Genomic DNA, 25678 nt, shown 5'->3' on the forward strand with positions numbered 1-25678 from the left:
TGAGACCTAAAAGATGATAACTCTAAACTTAAATATTTCCTGGTCGTAGGATTACTAACTGGTAATTAGTAATCCGCAAAGATCGGTACATACTATGCTTGCTTCATTATGAAGGATGTCTGTTCTCATAGACATTTGTGTGGTGACACTATAGCTAGTATGTAGGTGCTTATTATAGAATAAGTTCACTGAACATGACTCACACAGCTGAACAACTGATGGAGTTCACTCACGTGTCAGCAGTTGTTCACATAGTGATAGTTGTACAAGTATCCTTAGACTTGAGGTCATCATAATCATCTTGTGTACACTGAACTATGCTTTGGTTTAGTTCTTAGTCTCCAGGGACAATTATAAGGGCTCTACTGGGTATAGGAATTTGTACACGAAGATTGTGTATGATCAATAAAGGATCTACCCCTTCCAGTGAAGGAAGAGAATGTTCAATGCTGATCCACTTATGCTAGTTCATGAATCTCTGGCCAGAGTGAATGAAATTAGAAAAGAGTTTCTAATTTACATTATATAGAACTAAGCATAGTGAATGGGAAAACAAATGATTAAATAAGATAGGCTTGACACAAGTTCCAAGCCTTGTATTTAATCGTGACATTGCAGGGTAGAAGGAATTGATTGTACGGTAACTATTCACTGAATAGATTCCTGGTATTCTAAGCAGTGAATTCGTATTATCCGGATAGTCGCGATATGCTGAGAAGTATCCCTCACGAAGTAGAATAAATATGATTAATTTATTAATTAACCATATTTAATGAATTAGGGAATTTATATAAATAATGATAAAATAGTTTTATTATTATTTATTTCTACTACCGGCTTAATATTGAACCTACAGGGTCACGCCATAAAAGAGAATGATTTAATGGTGGAGGAATTAATTAATAATGGCTGGTAATTATTTATTTGTGAAATAAATAATTAATTAGCACATTTAATAATTGATTAAATGAGATTTAATTAATTCTTAATATTATTAATTAAGAATTTAATTTTAGAAATTAAATCAAGTGAGAGAATTATTTTTCTAAAGTGTTTAGAAAAGGGATTAATGATTAAAAGGTGTTTTAATTATTAGTTAATTGGTTAATAAGAATAATCAATTAAAGGGTTAATAATAATAATATTTTATGGAAAATTTTCAGCTGAAAATTTTGCCTATAAATAGACTATTATAAACCCTATTTGCCTCAACCCAAATAATTAACCCTAATTCTAAAGGAGAATAAGAGGGAGGCAACTAATTCTCTCAACCTCTTCCTCCTCCATCACATTGTACTCTTGGTGGATACCGGTGGAGTGCTTCACACTTGAGGAGCAGCTGCTAGGGATCTCCGTTCATCGTTCTTGGATCGCTATTAAAGACCTCCATCTTTCCATTAACGTAAAGCTTCTTAAGGTAAACATACTGAACTACGAATTAAATATTATTTTTTGCGGAGGGTTTCGTTTTTTTTCTAAGATTTAAATTTACGTTTTCGATGCGTTTATGTGCTAAAAACCCTTCAATGGCATCAGAGCTACTTGCGAAAAGTTTTTAATTCGTTTATGTGTTTAACTGTTTTCGATATATGAGCATGTACGTGATTCGCCATGATTTGATGTTGATATAATATGCTTATATATGTATGGTTTTGAATATATGATATTCATGTGAGTTGTATAATCATAAGATGATTATGTAATCTGTATATATACTGATATATACATGATTTATGTTTGTTCTAATTATGAGAATCATATTAGATACGGATTCTGAATTGGCTGCTGCAGATTTGCTGAAATCTGGGTCTGGTGTCCGATTTACGTAAACGAATACCCTATTCCATAGGTAAACGAGCGTCTGAACAAAACTGATAGCTAAAGCTATCAACGTCTCGTCTGTAAGGCGTGTGACGTCTTTTACTGCCCGTAAACAGTGATTCTTGTTTTTCTGATTTGATTCTGATTTTTCTGATTTTTGTCATATTTTTTTTTATGATCTGATCATGGATAATATGATATGTTAAGATCAGATTATGTGTTTTAACATGCTTTTATGTGTTGTATGATCATGGTGGATGGTTATGGCCTTTCGACCGTAGTGTAATGGTAATGGTTTTGGTTTTAAATACGACTTGCATGTCGTCAATCTTTGTAATCATAAATCTCGAATGTAACTCGAGTTATTCTTGTAAGTTCATTAGATTAGTTTTAATTTCAATCTATGTAATGTAATTGAAGACTCAAGAAGGCTATCCAATGGAGGTGATACAAAGAAGAAGACGAGGCATACAAGAAGTCTAAACAAAGAAGAAGACTTATGTAATAAGTAGTTGTATTTATTTCCATCACCATATTAGATTGACCTTAATCTTGATCATGAGCTTGATAAAGATCACATAGGATGAGACCATAACCAAACACATTTACTTTATTGCACTTTACATTTACTTGTTTATTTAATTTTATATATGAGATATATGCCTATGTTTACCATGCGATGATAGATTTAGGTGAACTTAAATCAATATAAGGCGTGCTCTAGAAAATCTAGAATAGGAATCGTTTCTTGCCTTAACAATAATATTATGAATACAATCATGACGCCTCTTGAGAGAAAGGATGATTCTGTCAAAAACAGATTTATATCTGTAAGAAAGGAGTATTAAGTGACGCCTCTTGACAATGCTCCCCCCGATCTGGGAATTATCTGATTATCGATTATTTATTTGAAATATTTAATTTAAAAGGAAGAATCTCTTTATAATATGATTATGATTGTAACATAATATAATCCCTCTAAAATTAAATAATATCAAGTAGTAATTGGCCAATGACACAACGGGCTTGTGTCGGTCATAGCCTTCCAACATGGTAGAAAGTGGTTCTTATTTTTAAATCATTGTCATTTCATGCTACAGCCGAGGGCTTTAATTTCGAAATAAGAAATACTTGTCTATTACATAGAGGTGTACATTGAATTAGAATCTAAAGGTCGTTACGTGCTATAGCCGTGGGCCGTTGGAGACTGATTCAATTGTACGAAATGTTGGGTTAGACTTGACTTAGAATATTGAGTTTGTCGTGCTACAGCCGTGACTCAATTATTCAAGAGGCTAAAGTTTTATTAGGGAATAACATAATATGTAATTCATAAGAGTTGTCTACCTATTGAACATCACATAACGTTTCGTGCTACAGCCTAGGTTGTGTGATGGAATGTAGCATCCCTATTCCCACTAGCATTATGAATGCTTAATTTTCACTTAGGGGTTGTATAAATCAGATAAAATAGTGGGAGCCACTTATGAATAAAGACCCGATTCATATAGTGTCTTGAAATGAAACTAAATATTTGCTAAGTGTTGTTATGTGTTCATCATTTACAGATTTACTGTATTCGTTATGTCTTCTGCACTATCACTCCGAAGTATACTAGATGCTCACAAGTTGACTGGTCCTAATTTTGCTGACTGGCCTCGAAACTTGAGAATTGTTCTCAGGGTTGAGAAGCTGGAATATGTGCTTGACTCACCTAAGCCTACTGAACCTGCTAGCGATGCACATAATGATGAACATGTCGTGTATCGTAAGTGGATAGATGATGCAAATGTTGCTCAATGCATCATGCTAGCTTCCATGAACATTGAGCTACAGAAGCAATATGAGCATATGGATGCTCACACTATCCTTATGCATATACAAGAGTTGTATGATGTGGCAGGGAAGACAGCTCGATATGAGATATCAAAGGAGCTATTCGGTTATAGGATGTCTGAGGGATCATCTGTGAATGACCATGTACTTAAGATGATCAATTTGATTGAACGTCTTGGACAACTTGGTTTTTCCATGGATGGGGAGCTGAGCCAAGACTTGGTCTTGCAATCACTTCTGAGTTCGTTCTCACAGTTTGTTGTGAACTTTCACATGAATAAGCTGGATGTCAGCCTGCCTGAACTCCATAACATGTTGAAGACCGCGGAATCGAATTTTCCCCCTAAGAAGAGTTCTGTTCTTCTAATTGGTGAAGGTTCCAATCCTAAAAAAAGGAAGAAGAACCCTTCCAAGAAGAAGAAAGTAGGTGAGAAAAAGCCGGTTCCACCAAAAGTTGAAGACCCCAAGAGCAAAGCTGTTTGCTTTCACTGTAACAAGGTGGGGCACTGGAAGAGGAACTGCAAGGTTTACCTTGCAGAATTGAAGAAGAAGAAGGGTAGTGAGACTACCGCTTCTGATTCAGGTATGTTCATGATCGAAGTTAATATGTCACTAAGTCAAATTTCTACTTGGGTATTAGATACCGCCTGTGGTTCTCATATTTGCAATTCGTTGCAGGGACTAAGGAGAAGTAGGACTCTTGAATAAGAGGAGGTGATTCTACGGATGGGAAATGGAGCAAGAGTTGCTGCTGAAGCTGTAGGATCATTTCATTTATATATGCCTACGGGCAAGACTATTGTTCTAAATAATTGTTATTTTATTGCCTCGATTATGAGGAATATTATTTCTATTCCATGTTAGACTTGGCTGGATTTTCGTTTATTATTCAGAATAATAAATGTTCAATTCTTAGAGATAACGTTCTTTATGGAAGTGGTATGTTAAATAATGGTTTATATGTATGTGATGTAGAGCATAATTTACTACAAATTGAACATACTAATAAAAGAAAAAGGGATGATGAAAATCTCACTTTCTTGTGGCAATGCGGACTTGGTCATATTAGGGAAAATAGACTGCGGGCATTGCATAAGAAAGGGTTACTTGACCCCTTTGATTTTGAATCATATCCTACATGCGAGTCTTGTCTATTGGGTAAAATGACCAAATCTCCATTTAGTGGACATGGAGAGAGGGCTGCAGATATGCTAGGATTGGTACACACAGATGTATGTGGACCAATGTCTATGCAAGCCATGGGTGGATTTTCATACTTCATTACTTTTATAGATGATCGATCTAGATTCAGATATGTGTATTTGATGAAACACAAGTCTGAAGCCTTTGAAAAGTTCAAAGAATATAAGTATGAAGTGGAGAAACAAACCAAACATAGTATTATAACTCTTCGATCAGATCGAGGTGGTGAATACTTGAATGGAGAGTTTTTAGCTTATCTCAAAGAAAATGGTATAGTCTCCCAGTGGACTCCTCCATATACTCCACAGTTGAATGGGGTATCTGAAAGGAGAAATCGAACTTTATTAGACATGGTTTAGTCCATGATGAGCTATGCGAATCTTCCAGTATTCCTGTGGGGTTATGCATTGGAAACCTCAGCATATTTACTGAATACGGTGCCTTCCAAATCTGTTCCTCAAACTCCATATGAGATATGGAAAGAAAGGAAACCGAGTCTTAAACACGTTAAGATTTGGGGATGTCCAGCTTATGTCAAGAAAGTTGACCCAGATAAGCTGGAATCTCGATCTGTAAAATATAATTTTGTGGGATATCCTAAAGGGACTTTAGGGTATTACTTTTACACCGATCATCTGGTGTTTGTCTCCAGACATGCTACCTTCTTGGAAAAGCAGTTTATCCTTGAAGGAAACAATGAGAGTAAAATTGAACTTGATGAAGTTCAAGAAGCACAAACTACTACGAATCAAGTGGAAACACCTGTTGGGACTGAACAACCTTCTGTGGAACAGCCCATTTGTAGGTCAGGGAGAGTGTCTCGCCAACCTGAGAGATATTATGGCCTTGTCATTGAGAATGACAATGAGTTGTCAATCATTGATGATGACGACCCTGTGACCTATAATGAGGCGATGAGTAGTGTTGACTCAGAGAAATGACATAGTGCCATGAAATCCGAAATGGAATCTATGTATACCAACCAAGTATGGACTTTGGTTGAGGCGCCTGAAGGTGTTAAGCCTATTGGGTGCAAGTGGGTATACAAAAGAAAGATTGGAGCAGATAGGCAGGTGGAGACCTATAAAGCCAGGCTCGTGGCAAAAGGATTCAGACAAAGGCAAGGGATTGACTTTGATGAAACTTTTTTGCCTGTAGCCCTGTTAAAATCAATTCGGATTTTGCTTGCAATTGCTGCTTACTACGACTATGAGATCTGGCAAATGGACGTGAAAATGGCCTTCCTCAATGGGAAACTTGAAGAGGAAGTGTATATGACACAGCCAGAGGGTTTTCTTTCCAACGGAAATGAACACCTAGTGTGTAAGCTGCTACGAACCATTTATGGTTTAAAGCAAGCTTCTCGTAGATGGAACATCCGTTTTGATGAGACAATCAAAGAGTTTGGTTTAATCAAAAACATAGATGAACCATGTGTCTATAAAAGGGTTAGTGGGAGCGCGGTAACATTTCTTGTATTGTATTGAAAGAGGAGACGTCAAGAGAGTTGACATACATAACAACGTAGCAGACCCACTCACAAAGCCACTTTCTCAAAGTCACTTTGATCGTCATAAAGACACGATGGGTATTAGATACCAGAGTGATTGGCTTTAGTCCAAGTGGGAGATTAAAAGAGATGTGTCCTAAGTCCAATCATGTATGATGATTTAGGAATAACTTTTATGTAATATGTTTTGATTTCATTGATATTAATAAAAGACTTGTTTTGGTTTTATTGCGGGCTTTATCTATTTAAGTGTTTAAATAAGATATACCATAGTTTAGAGTAAAGCTTTTTATGGATTATGATGAGATCATAATAATGAGACCTAAAAGATGATAAATCTAAACTTAAATATTTCGTGGTCGTAGGATTACTAATTGGTAATTAGTAATCCGCAAAGATCGGTAAATACTATGCTTGCTTCATTATGAAGGATGTCTGTTCTCATAGACATTTATGTGGTGACACTATAGCTAGTATGTAGGTGCTTATTATAGAATAAGTTCACTGAACATGACTCACACAGCTGAACAACTGATGGAGTTCACTCACATGTCAGCAGTTGTTCATATAGTGATAGTTGTACAAGTATCCTTAGACTTGAGGTCATCATAGTCATCTTGTGTATACTGAACTATGCTTTGGTTTAGTTCTTAGTCTCCAGGGACAATTATAAGGGCTCTACTGGGTATAGGAATTTGTACACGAAGATAGTGTATGATCAATAAAGGATCTACCCCTTCCAGTGAAGGAAGAGAATGTTCAATGCTGATCCACTTATGCTAGTTCAGGAATCTCTGGCCAGAGTGAATGAAATTAGAAAGGAGTTTCTAATTTACATTATATAGAACTAAGCATAGTGAATGGGAAAGCAAATGATTAAATAAGATAGGCTTGACACAAGTTCCATGCCTTGTATTTAATCATGACATTGCAGGGTAGAAGGAATTGATTGTACGGTAACTACTCACTGAATAGGTAGGTTCTTGGTATTCTAAGCAGTGAATTCGTATTATCCGGATAGTCGCGATATGCTGAGAAGTATCCCTCACGATGTAGAATAAATATGATTAATTTATTAATTAATCATATTTAATGAATTAGAGAATTTATATAAATAATGATAAAATAGTTTTATTATTATTTATTTCTACTATCGGCTTAATATTGAACCTACAGGGTCACACCATAAAAGAGAATGATTTAATGGTGGAGGAATTAATTAATAATGGCTGGTAATTATTTATTTGTGAAATAAATAATTAATTAGCAGATTTAATAATTGATTAAATATGATTTAATTAATTCTTAATATTGTTAATTAAGAATTTAATTTTGGAAATTAAATGAAGTGAGAGAATTATTTTTCTAAAGTGTTTAGAAAAGAGATTAATGATTAAAAGGTGTTTTAATTATTAGTTAATTGGTTAATAAGAATAATCAATTAAAGGGTTAATAATAATAATATTTTATGGAAAATTTTCAACTGAAAATTTTGCCTATAAATATACTATTATAAACCCTATTTGCCTCAACCCAAATAATTAACCCTAATTCTAAAGTTGAACAAGAGGGAGGCAACTATTCTCTCAACCTCTTCCTCCTCCATCACATTGTACTCTTGGTGGATACCGGTGGAGTGCTTCACACTTGGGAGCAGCTGCTAAGGATCTCCGCTCATCGATCTTGGATCGCTATTAAAGACCTCCATCTTTCCATTAACGTAAAGCTTCTTAAGGTAAACATACTGAACTACGAATTAAATATTATTTTTCGCATGGATCCTGCGGAGGGTTTCATTTTTTTTTAAGATTTAAATTTACGTTTTAGCTACATTTATGTGCTAAAAACCCTTCAGGTCTAAGACTGCTAGTCCTCCTAAGGCTAGAAAGGACGCATTTGTGCCTAAGCCTAAACAAAAATTTGTTAAGGCTGTTTACAAGGTCAAATGTCCAGTCGTTGAGAAAGTTGAAAACATAAAAATTAAGAATGTTGTTTTGCCTGATAAAGGCCAATTCTACAAGTATGCCAGACCTAACCAAGTTTGGGTTCCGAAGAAGGTCTAATCCATTTGTGTTGCAGGGCATTAAATAAGTGGAACCGGTAGTGTGGATTCTTGATAGTGGATGGTCAAGACATATGACCGGAGATAGAGCCCTCCTATCAAATGTGGTTGGGAAAGCTGGCCCAGTGGTTACCTTTGGAGATAACAACAAAGATTTAACTGAGGGATATGGATGTTTGCAAGCTGGAAATGTTATCATTGATAATGTTATATGTTGGTCTACAAATAAACTTGTGCACTCGAACAGTTTTAGGAGAAAATCAAACTTCTTTCTACATTAGTGATTTCTTATGTCATTAAAATCTTTTGAAATCACTATTGTACATCATTTCTCTCAAAAGATTAAATGTATAATTTTCATTCATTATAGATTTTAAGTACATTTATCTCTATATTGCCACATGTTCTGTGATACAGGTTCAGTCTCCAATGGCTTTCTTTCATTGACAGTCATGAGGTTAAAAACCCACAACTTCTATCCCGGAGTGTAAAGACAAACACAGAAACAGAACCAACCAACTCTCCCTTACCACTAAAATGAAGTATGAATGAGCGTGAGGGAGATAGTGCCTTAGTGCACCACATAAGGAAGAATCTGAAGTCAACCCAGCAGCTCTGTCTCCTACAAAGATGAGTAGTATTTAAATCGAGACAATTGCTAGCCCCCATACATCTTCTCAAAAAGATGTAATGGCTGAAAAAGGCACAAAAATAGTTACTAGATTCACCCTCTCAACGGGGTGCGTCTATTGAAATTTGCCTGTCGGCCAGGGTATCCGATGTAGTGTCACCACCTCCAACATAAACAATTCTTGATGCACAAGGAAATGTTACACACACAAAGGAGGAGTTGATGGAAATAAGAGTTTCGGGCATTTTAAGGTCAAATTTGATTGTTCAAGGTTCTTTAATGGACCAATTGCCTTTACAGTGTTAGGAGATGATACTGATCCAAAAGCCATATGTCAGTGGTAAGTGTCTACCTCCCCAGGCTTAAATCCCCTGGATGCATCCACGGATAGTGGATCTGACATAGGCGCAGATCGGCAACTTGTTGACAATGATTCAGATATTACCTGATGAGTCACAAGGAAATGTCTTCATAGACATTAGAAGAGAACTTTGATCTTTATGCTAAATTCGTTGGATCATTATTTACCTTCCCAGAGTTCAAATCTGGAACCCTAAAAGGGAAACTAGCAACTTGTAGATTATGACTCAGATTTATCTGACGAGTTTAACAAGGATGGGGATTTGCAAACTCCCATTGCACCACCTGTGACCTCCTTAAGGATGGCTAAGGTGATTTTCCTTGCAGGTACAACTGAATTTTGGAGCTATGAGAGGAGTGATACACTTGTGAGAATGAGTGTAAACACGAGTGGAGAGAAGAGTGAAACACATGTGAGGTACACTAAACAGAATCACACACTCACAATGAGTAAGAAAGAGAAACTACTTGTTATTTCTTTTCCAACCAAGTGGAATATGAGAACTCCCTTAGACAATGGCATACATTCATTCTTTAAGGGGGAGATAAAAGCTTAAGTAATAGTTTGGATGATTCATCAACTAAGGGGGATAAATAGCAGGGAGGAAAGAAAAAGAAAAAGGTAAAGCACATGTACACTACACCACACCATTGTTATTCAAGGTGATTTCCTAGTAATCAGAAGAAGTGGTTTGGTTCATCACTATTCTTCATAAGGGAAGAAGCTGTTTTCCAAAAGGGGAGTACCATTGGTTTTTATCTGCAGATCCTATTGTACGGGAGATGTGGTAAATGAAGGTGATCTCCTTTAAGCAGTTGATTCTCATAGGGGGAGAAGCAAGAGAGATATGCGCTTCTCAACAGGAAATGTGGTTGTATAAAAGAAGATGAAACTACTTGAAGATATGTTCAGTCTAGAGGAACATCTATTTGGAATCTGGAAAATGTTAAATATAATCCAGAACTTTTCTGCTATTTACTTTGCATTTCTGTTTACATCTTTTTCTTATTTGTTAGTTGAGTTCTCCTCTAGGTATTTGTTGTTATTATCTAACAAACAAATAGGGGGAGATTGAAAGGCATATGTCATAGCCCATTTGTTTATTCGAGGATTTAACTCAACTCAAATAAGAATGTAACAAGTAAATTGTGGATCTACCGTCAAAGAGATCTCTCAAAGTAACATCTGTCAAAGGATTCCGAAATAATGTTTATCTACAGACTTGAGGAATTAATTCACTGGAAGAAGTTCAAGAAATTGATCAAGCCTCAGTGATATAAATCAAGATTGTGGATTTAATCAAGTGACAAAGATCTTATCAGGGTATCAGATAATTACAGGGATTTAATTTGAAGAAAATCAAGTTATCAAAGTCAAGATATGAAGAAACGTCACGGAAGTTAGTCACTCATGAACCAGACAGTACATCGACTGTCAACATTGAAGTGGTGGAATTGATTCATAATTTTCAGTGATTTTCAGAAGATTTTGAGAAGAGTGGTTGATGTTCAAAGAGTGGTATTAATTCTCTATTAATTAATTAAGTCATATAATTTAATTAAGAAAATAAATTATATCTGCAAAGATTAATTTATTGATTAACTGAATTAATTGATTAATTAATTCTGAATTAATATTATGAATTTTTAGAATTGATTTTGAATTTATATTCAATATTAATTCAGCATGACAATCAATTGAACTGGTATGACAATCAGATTGTCATACCGATTGTCTTGCTAGTTCAGGAGATTGTCATACCGATTGTCATGATAGTTAAAGTGATTGTCATACCGATTGTCATGCTAGTTCAACAGATTGTCATGCCGATTGTCATGCTAGTTCAACAGATTGTCATGCCAGTTCAAGCAATTGTCATACCGATTGTCTTGCCAGTTCAAGTGGATTCTGTTGATTGAATTATTAAAGACGAGAGTAGCGGACATTCAATTCATTACATTTGAATACACTCAACTACTCAAGAACAAAATGAACAGAGCTGCACAAAACATTTCATCTTCAACTGCTGAATTCAAGATCATTAATTTCTAGCTATTAAAGTTGAATCCAAACCACTAGAAATCATTCTCTTGTTCTTGTGTAACTATCTAGCGGATCAAAATCCCTAGAACTTAATCTCAAATTGCTTTTAGCATTTGATCTTTTTAATGCAAAAATAGAAAAAGTTCATGTCAAATTTATTCTAGATTTGTGATAATTTATTTAAGATTAATCCCTTGTAAACGATACCGTTGTTGTAAGACCTTTCAAGTTTAATAATAGTTTTATTTAACTTGAATTTTGTTTCACTTTTTTTATTCCGCATTAAATTCGATTAAACGGTATAGTTTGTATTCAACCCCCCTTCTACAAACATATTGGGACCTAACATTATTTATTACTGAATATTACATAAACATAACTCAAATAAAATGGGATGCATAAATTCGATATAATTTCAAATTTAATACAATAAAAATATTAATCACCATCATCATTGTCGTTATCGTCATCACTTTTGTTTTCTTCGTCATCACTCATGACTTGGTCATTTTGTTTTTCAATATCTTTGCGTATATAGTAGTCATCTTCAAAACTTTTATAGTCAATAAAAAAATTTAAAGGATCATGAATAACAACTCTTTCAACTTGTGTGATGAAGCATTCGACACATCATTTTAAAAAATATCATCATCAAATGTATCATCTTCGGTTGATGGAGTAACTTAATCAACTTTTAGAATCTTTATAGTGAGAATTGTGCATGATAACAACTTTGCATTTGTAATACTTTGTGCATAATACACTTGATGATCTTGACTAGCGAACACAAACACATCTTCAGCATTCAACTTTGATTTGATATTAACTGTAGTAATTCAGTTTCTATCTACTTTGGCATGTGTTGTGTGATCAAACCAAAGACATTTGAATAAGATAACATGATGACCATTATAGTAGTAGAGGTCAAGTACTTATTGGAGTCATCCATAATAATTTCCAAAACTTTCTTTTTAAGAACATCAGATAAATCAAACATGGAAAAATTAAATATAAATGATAAAAAAATAATATAATTTCTCTTTTAGTAACTTCTTTCATTTCTTACCAATGACAAGTACACCGGAATTGGGAGAAGTACGTTTACTAGGATTTTCGCAATTAAATTTATAACCATTACACTTGCATCCTTTGTAAGATTCGACTTCATATGATGGCGCTCTTATTAGGTCCTTGAATTTGTTTTTAAGTTCAATGTCATCTTTCACCTAAATTATTTTGTAAAGGAAGCATATGGATAAGTATAAGAGTAATAGGATAAAGTCACAATGATACACACACTTACACATTTATACATTTATAAATGTACCCTTCTTTCAAACCAACCCGCGAATAGTTCTTTTTGCTTTCTTTCTTTTTCTGCATCATTAAAATTCGGGTGATGCCGACATATCAACCTTTAAAACTTGCTATACTTTAAGAATTTATTAAATTACAATTTACTAAATTTAAATTTGTTAAATTAAAATTAATAAAGATAAAAAATAATATAATACCGCAAAGACTCTGCAACCTTCGGTGAATTGAAATGGACATAGTATTTCACTAGTCTATGTTCAGCACTACTTAAAAGTCTACGCCCGTTATGTAGTATAGGTTGTGTAGGATACCTGCAAACCTCCAACAAACTCAGACCAAGAAACCTTCCCGGAACCTCATTTCCTCGAAGTCGATTATGCACTATTTCAGCTTTGGATATAAAATACAACTCACAAAAGTGTACAAATTTCTCTTTAATATAGCGATCTGCCATTGAACCTTCTGCTCGTGCTTTATTGTTAACATTCAATTTCAAGCTTGCAAGTATATTTCAACAAAATACATCTATCGATGATTAAATGGGCCTCCCAATTTACACTCAACAGCTAAATGTAGAGGCAGATGCTCCATGGGATTAAAAACCTGGAATATAAATGGTTTCGAGCTTAGACATTATCTTCACTATATCTTTTTCCATCTTCTCCAAATCTTTGTATTTCAAATTTGCTAAGCATAAATCTTGAAAGAAGTTGGACAACTCAATAAGAACATAAGCTACATTCTTTGGTAGCAAGTCACGACAAACAATGGAAAATAGCTTTTGCATGAAAATATGAAAATCATATGATTTCATCCCCCGAATACATCTTTTTTTCATATTTACACACCTAGATATATTAGAGACATACCCATTTGGAAGATTCAAAATTTTAATCCAACTGAATAGCTTATTAATTTTCTCTCTCCCAAGTACAAATATCACAATTGGCCTCGTGCATCATCTCGAATCCACAATTCACGGTGTACACGTAACTGCTTACAATCATTTCTTGCATTTGATTTGTCTTTGGTTTTTTTCTTATCACTAAGCATTATGTAAAATATATTATCCAAGGCATTTTTCTCCGTACGCATAACATCAATATTGTGACGAAGATTAAGTGTCTCCCAATATGGTAGCTCAAAAAATGGAGAATAGTGTGTCAAATTATGTGTCACGCCATAATCCCACGACTTTTGCCTAATAGTTTTTCCCGGAGGAGGAAACTGTATCTGCTCAAAAATTATCATTGCCAATGATCCTGAATATTGAGTTGTGACTGAATATCTCACATATCGTCCAAACTTTGCGCTTCTCCCTAGTGGATCAATTTCTTCCAAAAAATAAGGATCTATACAATCGAAAGTCAGTTTACCACCATGCTTGAGTTGTTTTGCCTTTACCAATCCCATACATACTGGACATGCCAATTTTCTCTTAGTCAACCATCCACTAATCATACCAAGCGCTGAAAAGTCATTTATTATCCACATCAATGCTACTTTCATAGTAAAATTTGAACATGATACCCTGTCATATATTTCTATCCCGGTACATCACAACATCTTGAATTCATCAATTAGTGGTCGAAGATAAACATGAAAGTCTTTTATCAGACCATTTAGCACGGGAATGAGAAGAGGCATAAACATGTATGGAGCTTTTGTGCACATGGATGGTGGAAGATTTTAAACAATAATAATCACAGGCCACAATGTATATTACCTTGCACATGTATCTCGAAAGTGATAAAATCCATCACTAGTAAGGCCTATTTGGACATTTCGTGTTTCTTTTTCCAATCGAGGAAATTTATGATTGAATTGTTTCCTTTCATCTCCATCAGCAGGATGACTTAATTGACCCTTAACTGCAGCTCTATAATGATGTCATGTCATACATTTGGCAGTCTTCTCGGACATGAATAATCATTGTAGTGTCTATGTGTTAAGAACAAAGCATGCGCTAAATAAATCATGCAAGTATATACGTTCGCAAGTAATATAGAATGATTTCTAGTTCATTCCTGCAAAGACTCTGATTAATTATATCTAATTAACACTTACTCACCAATGTATGATTATTCTTCAATGTCAAGACAATAACAATTAAGATTGGTTAACTAATAATTACTACTAGAATTAAATACTTAAATTAACAATATTAAACACACATGAGACCCTGACTTCATTACTACTTCATTCAATAGTTATTGTTATTATCCTTAGCATGTAATGGTGATGATATTAATCGAACAACACGAAACTGATAAACGCCAACTTTCGTTGTACGAATACCATTCTACCAAGCATCAAAAATTAAGATAGAAGTTGAATAGACATCAATTATATTGAGACCCTATATGTCTACAGAATTTGACAACATAACGATTTAAGCGCAAGTTATTCATTATGATTACACAGGGTAAGTAAAACGGTTAGAGTTATCCACTAATCATGCATACAAAACATGAATCTATGCTAGCATGGCAAGTTCTAAATCTCAAGATTCACTGTCGCTTCACAAGAGATTAACATGCTATCTTACATATTCGCGACACACATAAGACGAATAAGCACAACCTATGCTAGATATCATACAATCACCACATACCAAGGTATTAAACAATTAACTAAAGAAATCCATAGTAAATCCGATAGGATCCCATGATCACGATTAGCCCATAATAGAACTCATCGTCACCATGGGTTCATATGAAAGCATGATAATAACACAATGATATAAAATAATAAAAATACTTAATAAATAATGAAGTACATCACAAGAGTATTAAGGTTCAAAGCATAAAGAAAACTAGTATCCACTGTTACAATGAATTAAAAGAATCACAAGATAAACGTATGCTTCCTCTTCTTCGTTGTTGCATGCTAAAACGGTCTTCTCGATCTTCTTGCCTTCGCTCCCGATAAAGAAAACGTCTTCCCATAAGGTTTATATAATAACCCAAGAGAACCAGCGCTAACAGAAACCCAATTGGAATAAAATTAATAAAATCCAGAATCTAATTTTCCGCACACAGGCGGCCGCCTGCATCCTCCACGCGGGCGCCTGCAACCATTAGGCGGGTGCCTGCAACCATTAGGCGGGTGCCTGCAACCTTTCTGGAAAAAAACCTTGGTTTGCTTCTGTTTTTGCTGATCTCTTCGCTCATCATCCCTAGACTAATCCGAAGCACTTCCTTAGGCTTATTTTGATGAAATCCACCTATCTAAGCAAGTTATACCCTGAAATGCAAAAATACTTGAAAATGCGTCAAATACACAAAATACTCGAGTTCAAAACACCAATTCAAGCCATTATGAGACGCTCTAAGTGGTATAAAATGCCACTTATCACACCCCCATCATCACAGACTCAAAAACAGAATAAAAACATACATGAATACAACTATATGAATGCAACGATCCCCATCGCGATTACTAAACCAACCAACACATGACGTATCAACAAATGCAATTAGGCGACTTAATATCAATCAAATCACGCAAGCTAATATACAACTAGAAACATGGTGTATGCGAATGCTTAATAGATATGCTTCGAAACTAGTTCAATCATCATAACTTAATTATCCTCAAGGCAATCACAAGCTTATACGAAGAATATATTCTAGACACAAAATGACTTATAACACTACAAGATTATTAGAGTTTATTACGGAATCATGCTTTTATTCAACACATGAAACAAATGCTTATTTGATCGTGCAATGAGTGAGGTCCACAAAAGACTTATGCAATGGTACCCATTTAGCGAGCGTTAGGTTAGCGGATCCCAGACTATAAAAGCCTTAGGTAACTAGGAACATAGTCCCCTAAGAACTTAATAACTCAAATACCAAAGAGCCCACTCGTGTCAATTGTGCATTAAACCATATTTTTTTCTCTTTTTTTCTATTTTTTTTCAATTTCTGAGTAAGTGTGTTTCGCTCCATCTTGCTCAACCCTAGACTACTCATATACAATACGAGCGGGCTACTAGCCATTTAATGCCTAGCCACAACTAGCAATGAATTCCAATTTTTTTTCCAATTTTTATCTTTTCATGTCTTTTATCATTAAGAGCCCATCATGCATTCTAAGCATTAGCAATAGATTAACCTCAAAAACCATCAAACCATGATAACAATTTAGTCCTTAAGCATTCTCTAAGACATAGTGAAATTATAAGTGTTTCTAGCATGCATGTCAACCTAACAAGATTCAACATCACTCTAACGCTATCACTACACTCGCATCAATATCAGATATTAATCGGTAAAGCAATACAAAGGGATCATGGTATATGCATGAGCCATATGACATGATAATTAAAGCTATAAAATAAAATAAAATAAACTCTATATAAAAAAACTATATGGCAAAAATATGCAACTATATGAACTAAACTAACATGAAAATGCAACTACATGACACACACACAAATATGTTGCTTAACTACCACCCTCAAACTTAAAATCTTCACTGTACCCAGTGAACGTAATAGAAAGGAACACAGGGTATACCTGCTCAGACGAATCATCATCATCATCATCATCACCCTCAGAGAGTGGAGTGTCAGGAGGTGGATAAGCAGAATCCTCACCAAAAATGGGCCATTGGATGTCAGCTCCAAGGCCTCTAAATGCAGTCCCAAGTACTTGGGTGAGCTCATGTGCAAACCGACTCTGCGACTCATGCATCACATCCATCCTCCTGGAAAGCCTCACGTACTGGACATAAGCCAATCCCAAACCATCTCCTCATTAGGCTCTCGAAGAACCTGCCTCTCCCTGAGCTTGACTGGGCCTAGCCATGGTAGCACGAGCTGCTGGAACTCCTCCCGGAAGGTGATATCCCAAACCATGTGACTCGGGCTCTCCACCCGTCCACTCCTGCATCACATTCAACGTCGATGAATCAATAGGAGTGACCGACATCTGCAGCTGCTCATAAGAAGGCCACTGGACTCCACATGCCTTGTAAAGCTTTGTGACAATAGAGGCATACGGGATAGAGTACTGCGATTTCCCCCTCAAAAACTTCAAAATCCCTTGGTCGATGTACTCACCAAGGTCCACATAATATTCATCATTCAGAATTCCCTATAACAACCTTGCCCTCTCCACTGTAACCTCATGTGAATGCACAGAAGGAAGAATATTAGCACACATAACTGCATTCCAAGCACGAGCATACCTGTTCATCGCAACAGTGGGGAAATTATGATACTCGTTGGTTCCCCTTTTGAACTTCCACACTGTGCCCAGCCGACAGAGAGTAGCAATAATCAAGTCCATATAAAAGTCCTTAGGGGTCTTTTCATTCCAATGCTCCTCTTATGGTTTCCTTTGTCGCTATACAATTACCCGGCGAATCACCTCGGGCTGATAATCAACAGTAAGCCCATGAATAACAGAAAACCCATTCTTGTCGGCCTTGGCGTTCACATAGAACTCGTGAACGATACTCATCGGAACCGCCTCAGGTGACTCGTAGAATGTAATCCATCCCTTCTCAGCAATCATCAGTAGCAAATCACCATCCTTTCCTGATGGCAAGAACCCCCTCTCCCTCATAATAGGCTTAGTCAGAAGCTTGGTGTACTCTTTTTCAGTAGGCCCATCCAACAATCGGGGCCTCATATTCCTCGAAGAATTAGTAGCAGTCGGGTTGGTGCTGCTGCTACCCACAGTTCGTGATCTCTTTGGGGCCATGAAAATATAGAATAAGCGTTGGAGAGTTTGTGTTGGTGTGCATGAGAGATTTTGTAGAGTTGAAAGTGTATGGGATGTGTATGGAGAGGTTATATGTATATATATAACAAGATTAAGGGTTGAATTTGATTAGGAGTGGGGATTGTGGCTAATATTGGGGAAGAAATCGTGGGTAATGGGTGCTGTGGTTTTTGTTTTTGGTTTTTGTGTTTTTTTTATATAGGCTGAATTTTTTTTTTCAAAATTCAGGGGCGCAGGCGGTCGTCTGGCACCAGCAGGCGGGCGCCTGCTAGCATGCGGCCGCCTGATCCTAGCAGGCGGGCGCCTGCAAGGCTTCTGGAAAAATATTTTTCTGCCAACATTTTTCTGATTTTTTTGGGTTTTTAGATAAAGTACTTAATTGTAAGGTGTACTATGGTCTCATATCTTGGGTTGCCTCCCAAGAAGCGCTTCTTTTACGTCATTAGCTTGACGTAGAGTTTAGCGATCAAGTTGTCAATAAAATGGCACTAACCACTTCACGGTTTGCCGTATCCCCATACTAGTGCTTCAATCGATGACCATTTACTTTGAATGCTTGGCCCAGATCATTCTCAAAAATCTCCACCGCTCCTTGTGGAAACACAGTTTTGACGATAAATGGTCCAGACCTCCTTGGTTTCAACTTTCCAGGAAAAAGTCGGAGATGAGAGTTGAATAGAAGAACTTGTTGCCCCGGCATGAATGAGTTAGATGATAGCTTCCTGTCATGCCACCTTTTTATCTTTTCCTTGTACATTTTGTTATTTTTGTATGCTTGAAGTCAAAATTCATCAAGTTTATTTAACTGAAGCATTCGCTTCTTCCCAGCTACATCTAGATCAAGGTTTAACTTCTTCAATGCCCAATAAGTCTTATGCTCAAGCTCCCCAGGCAAATGACATCCCTTACCATAGACAAGTTGAAAAGGGGACATCCCAAGTGGAGTCTTGTATGCTGTTCTATAAGCGCAAACAGCTTCATCGATGTTCAAAGACCAATATTTCCTTGACGGACAAATGACTTTCTCTAGAATACGCTTGATCTCTCTATTAGACACTTTAGCTTGACCATTAGTTTGCGGATGATAGGCAGTAGCAATGCGATGATTCACATTGTAGCGTTGCATCATAGAAGTGAACTTACGATTGCAAAAATGTGACCCTTTATCACTTATGATAACTCCTGACTTCCAAACCTTGTGAATATCTGCTTATGAAGAAAACTTAACACCACCTTTACATCATTAGTCGGTAGAGCTTTGACTTCTATCCATTTCGAGACATAATCGACTGCTAGAAAGTTGTACTGATTATTGCAGGATGAGATAAATGGTCCCATGAAATCAATTCCCCAAACATCGAAGACCTCAACTTCAAGCATCACATTTAAAGGCATCTCATCCTTTCTGGTAAGATTCCCAACTCTTTGGAAACGATCACACCTTAGAACGAACTAATGTGCATCCTTAAACAACGTAGGCCAGAAAAAACCTGCTTGAAGAATATAAGCTGCTGTCTTTTCACCACTATAATGTCCACCATAAGCTGTGGAATGACAGTCTCGTAATATCCCCTCTGTCTCACAGAATGGGATACATCTCCTGATGATCTGGTCAGCTCCTTGTCTAAACAAATATGGTTCATCCCGCATGTACCACTTCACCTCATGCAAAAACTTCTTCTTTTGAGCCGTATTCATATTAGGAGGCATTATATTTCTAACAAGATAGTTCACAATATATGCGAACCGTGGCTCTTCCTCTTGAATTGCGAATAACTGCTCATCCGAAAAAGATTCGTTGATCAACGTCTTATCATATGAAGTAGAATCGGGATTTTCCAATCTAGAGAGATGGTCAGCTACTTGATTTTCAGTACCTTTTAGATCCTTGATTTCTAACTCGAATTCTTGTAGCAAGAGAACCCAACGAATAAGTCTAGGCTTCGAATCCTTCTTTGAGACCAGATAGCGGATGGCAGCGTGATCAGTGAACACTGTCACCTTTGTCCCAAGTACATAAGATCGAAATTTTTCGAAACCAAAAACTAAATCCAAGAGCTCCTTCTCAGTAGTGGTGTAGTTCATTTGGGCTCCATTTAGCGTCTTACTAGCATAGTAGACCACATAAAATATATTAGTCTTTCGCTGCCCAAGAACTGCTCCCACTGCATAATCACTTGCATCACACATCATCTCAAAAGGTTCTCTCCAATCCGGTGTCGTGATAACTGGTGCGGTGATTAAACTCTTCTTGAGAGTCTCAAATGCTGCCAATCATTCTTCATCAAATTTGAAAGACACATCTTTCTCGAGCAAGTTGCACAACGGCTTAGATATCTTAGAGAAGTCCTTGATGAAACGCCGATAAGAACCCGCATGACCAAGAAAGCTACGGATTCCTTTCACAAAAATAGGTGGCGGAAGATTTTCAATGACGCCCACCTTTGCTTTATCCATCTCAAGACCTTTATTGGAGACCTTATACCCAAGAATGATGCCCTGTTACACCATGAAGTGACATTTTTCCCAATTGAGCACCAGATTGGTTTCAACACACCTTTTGAGTACCAAATGGAGATTATTCAAGCATTCATCACACAAATGTCCAAGGACAGAGAAGTCGTCCATGCACACTTCGACATTATTTCCAATCATATCGGAGAATATAGCCATCATGCATCTGTGAAAAGTGGCAGGTGCACCACATAAGCCAAAAGAAACTCTGCAAAAAGCAAACGTGCCAAATGGACAAGTGAAATTAGTCTTCTCTTGATCTTTAGGTGCAATACAAATCTGATTGTATCCCGCATAGCCGTCCAGAAGACAATAATACTCATGACCAGCCAACCTGTCAAGCATCTGATCAATAAATGGAAGAGGGAAGTGATCCTTCCTCGTGGCTTTATTCAACTTTCTGTAGTCCATGCATACCCTCCATCCTGTGACTGTTCGAGTGGGGATGAGCTCGTTCTTCTCATTTGCTACCATACTAATACCTCATTTCTTAGGTACACATTGCACGGGGCTCACCCAAGAACTGTCAGAAGTAGGATATATGATTCTTGCATCCAGCCATTTTAAAATTTATTTCTTCACCACTTCTTTCATGATAGGATTAAGCCTTCGTTGTTTCTCAATAGTTGGCTTGCTACCTTCCTCTAAAAGAATTTTATGTATGCAGTACGAAGGGCTGATCCCTTTTATATCTGCTATAGTCCATCCAATGGCCGATTTGAATTCTCTCAAAATTCTCAAGAGCTTGTCCTCATCACTACCTAAAAGGTCAGATGCAATAATAACAGGAAAAGTAGATGCATCACCTAAAAAAGCATACCTCAAGTGTTCAGGCAATGGTTTAAGCTCCAAAGTAGGTGCTTTCTCAATAGATGGTTTGAGCTTTCCATCAGCATTCTTGAGATCAGTATTTCCCAGAGATTCAAATGGCATGTTTAGCTTTCGTTTCCAAGGAGAAGCATTTAGATATTGTAGCTGCTCATTGCCTTCGTCATCTTCACTGTCAAAATCCCCCAATAAGGCTTTTTTTAAGGCATCAGACCTTAGCACATGATCAAGTTCTGAAATAACTGCAGAATCGACCAAATCCACCTTGAAGCACTCCTCATCTTCCGTAGGGAATTTCATTGCATTGAATACATTGAATGTCACATCTTGATCTTGCACCCTCAAAGTGAGTTCACCTTTTTTCACATCTATCAAGGTATGGCCTGTAGCCAAGAAAGATCTTTCCAAGATTATGGGAATCTATTTATCTTCCTCAAAATCCAGAATGACAAAATGTAAAGGAAATATGAGCTTGTCCACTTTTACTAGCACGTCTTTGATAAGTGGCATTTTATACCACTTAGAACGTCTTATAATGGCTTGAATTGATGTCTTGAAATCAAGTATTTTGTGTATTTGATGGGTTTTTCTAGTGTTTGTGTATTTCAGGGTATAACTTGCGTAATTAGGGAGATTTCATCATAATAAGCCTAGGGAAGTACTTGGGATCAGTTGCGGGGAGTTGTGCGAAGAATTCAGCAAAATCAGGAGCAAAAAGATGATTTTTCCAGAAGCTGTGCAGGCGCCCTCTGGGATATGCAGGCGACCGCCTAGAGATGCAGGCGCCCACGTGGGAACTGAGGTGGCCGCCTGGGGTCGTAAATTTAGAATCTGGATTTTCTAATTCAACTTCTATTGGGCTTCTAAGACTGCTGTTTCTTGTGGACTCTTATATAAACCTACTTGAGAGACGTTTCACAATAACAAGTAACAAGCAAAGAGCAAGGAGAGAAGATTAAGAAGACCATTTTAGCACACCACAACGAAGAAGAGAAAGCATACGTTAACTTGTGATTCTTTTATTTGTTGTAACAGTGGATGCTAGTTTTCTTTACTTTGAACCTTAATACTCTTGTGACGTACTCTATTTTTATTAAGTATTTTTATTAGTTTATATCGTTGTGTTATTATTATATTTTCATATGAACCCATGATGACAATGAGTTCTATCATGGGCTAATCATGATCTTGGGGTCGTAGCGGATTTACTGTGGATTTCCTTAGTTAATTGTTTAATACTTTGGTATGTGATGATTGCATGATATCTAGCGTAGGTTGTACTTATTCGTCTTATGTGCATCACGAACATATAAGATAGCCTGTTAATCTCTTGTGAAGCGACAATGAATCTTGAGATTTAGAACTTGCCATGCTAGCATAGGTTCATGTATTGTATGCATGATTAGTGAGTAACTCTAACCATTTTACTTGCCCTGTGTAATCATAATGAATAATTTGCGCTTAAATCGTTATGTTGTCAAATTCTGTAGACATATAGGGTCTCAACATAATTGATGCCTATTAAACTTCTATCTTAATTTTGGATGCTTGGTAGAATGATACTTGTGCAATGAAAGTTGGCTTTTATTAGTTTCATGTTGTTCGATTAATATCATCACCGTTACATGCTAAGGGTAATAACAATAACTATTGAATGAAGTGGTAATGAAGTTATGATCTCATGTGTGTTTAATATTGTTAATTCAAGTGTTAATTTAAGTGTTTAATTCTCGTAGTTATTAATTAGTTAATCAACTTTAAGTGTTATCGTCTTGACATTGAAAAGTAATCATACATTGGTGAGTAAGTGTTAATTGAACATAATTAGTCAGAGTCTCTGTGAGAGCGAACTAGAAATCATTCTGTACTATTTGCGAACGCGTATACTTACGTGAATTATTAGTGCATGCTTTGTGCCTAACAAGTTTTTGGCATCGCTGCCGGGGTCTCGGTGTTAATTTGTTTAGTTTATGTACTTGCCATCAGTGGTCATTAGGACTCATTGATTAAGACTTATTACTTATTGTTTTCGGTTGTGTTTCAGGTACTCTAGCGAGCATTTATGCAAATACGTTCTCGCACTCGCAAGAGGACTCTAGGTACGGCTGAGGAGACATATTCACTTCTTGACATTCCGGAGAAGTTAGATTTTGATCATTCAGATAAAGAAAGTGAAAAGAAAGAACTGGTAATCATGGGTGATCGTATAGTTCCAGCAGATCCAGCTCTTATGGACTTTTCTTGGCCTAAAATTGATGACATTTAGTCAAACATCATTCATCTGGCTATTCAGGCCAATACTTTTGAAATCAAGCCGGGCACTATTCAGATGGTGCATAATTCTGTTTCTTTCGGAGGCTATCAAGCTGAGGCTTTTTCCATTCTCTCTGAGGAATAAATCTAAGGACTGGTTACATTCTCTACCAGCTGGGTCCATCACTACTTGGGAAGATCTTGCGTAAAAGTTTCTGGTAAAGTTCTATCCAATGGCCAAGACTGCAACTATGAGGAGTGCTCTTACTCAGTTTGCACAGCAACCAACAGAATCTATGTGCGAATCTTGGGAGCGCTATAAATAGATGTTGAGATAGTGTCCACATCATGATATGTCTGACTGGATGGTGATCACCGGGTTCTATAATGGTTTGGGGCCCAATCTCGGCCCATGCTCGATGCAGCTGCTGGAGGCGCCTTGTGGGCCAAAAGCTCTACTGAGGCCTATAATCTCATTGAAACTATGGCTGCAAACGAGCATTAAAATCAAACTCAAAGGATGATGCCTGGGAAGGTAGCAAGTATTCTGGAAGTTGATACAACTACAGCTATTGCAGCGCAGCCCCAAGCGCTGTCTATGAAGGTCAATTCATCAGCCAACTATGGAGTCAATCAAACAGCTATTGTCTGTGAGCTTTGTGCATGCTCTCATGCTACGGATCAGTGTTCTCTGGTAAATGAATTTGTTCAGTATGTGAACAATTATCAGCGACCGCAGCAGCCTGTGCCAGCTACTTATCATCCTAAAAACATAAATCATCCCAATTTCAGCTGGAGCAATACGCAGAACGCTGTTCAGCAACCATATCAGCATGTTGTAAGTAAATAGTTTAATCCACCTAAATTCCAGCAACCTCAGTAATATGCTTAAAGGCAATCATATACTCAACAAGGAGGTGCTACTCCACCTTCTAGTGCTGATTTCGAGGAGCTAAAGCTGTTGTGCAAAAGTTAGATTGTTTCTCTCAAGACCTTGGAGAATCAAAACGGCCAAATAGCCAATGCCATGCTCAATCGTCAACCAGGCACACTTCCCAACGATACTGAAGTGCTAGGCAGGAAGGAAGCTAAGGAGCAAGTCAAAGCTATTACCTTACGGTCTGGAAAAGTTGCTGATGCTGAAAAAGCAAAAGATGGAGAAGCGAAAGTTGTAGATGAAGAAGAGAAGCAAAAGGAGAAAGATGGGGAACCAAGGAAGACTACTATTGAACACACTCTGCCTGAGGGTAATACAGGGGAGAAACAGCTCCATCCTCCACCACCTTTTCCTAAGAGATTGTAAAAACAAAAGTTTGATAAACAATTTGGTAAGTTTCTGGAGGTGTTCAAGAAACTTCACATCAACATACCTTTCGTTGAGGCTTTGGAGCAAATGCCTAGTTATGCGAAATTTATGAAAGGTATTCTTTCAAGGAAGGTGAAACTGGATGATCTTGATACCGTTGCTCTAACGGAAGAATGCAGTGCTGTGCTACAATAAAACTTACCTCAAAAGCTTAAGGATCTAGGTAGCTTCACCATTCCTTGCACTATTGGCAAG

Source organism: Apium graveolens, chromosome 1 (assembly GCF_009905375.1).
Source record: "Apium graveolens cultivar Ventura chromosome 1, ASM990537v1, whole genome shotgun sequence".
Taxonomy (NCBI): Eukaryota; Viridiplantae; Streptophyta; class Magnoliopsida; order Apiales; family Apiaceae; genus Apium; species Apium graveolens.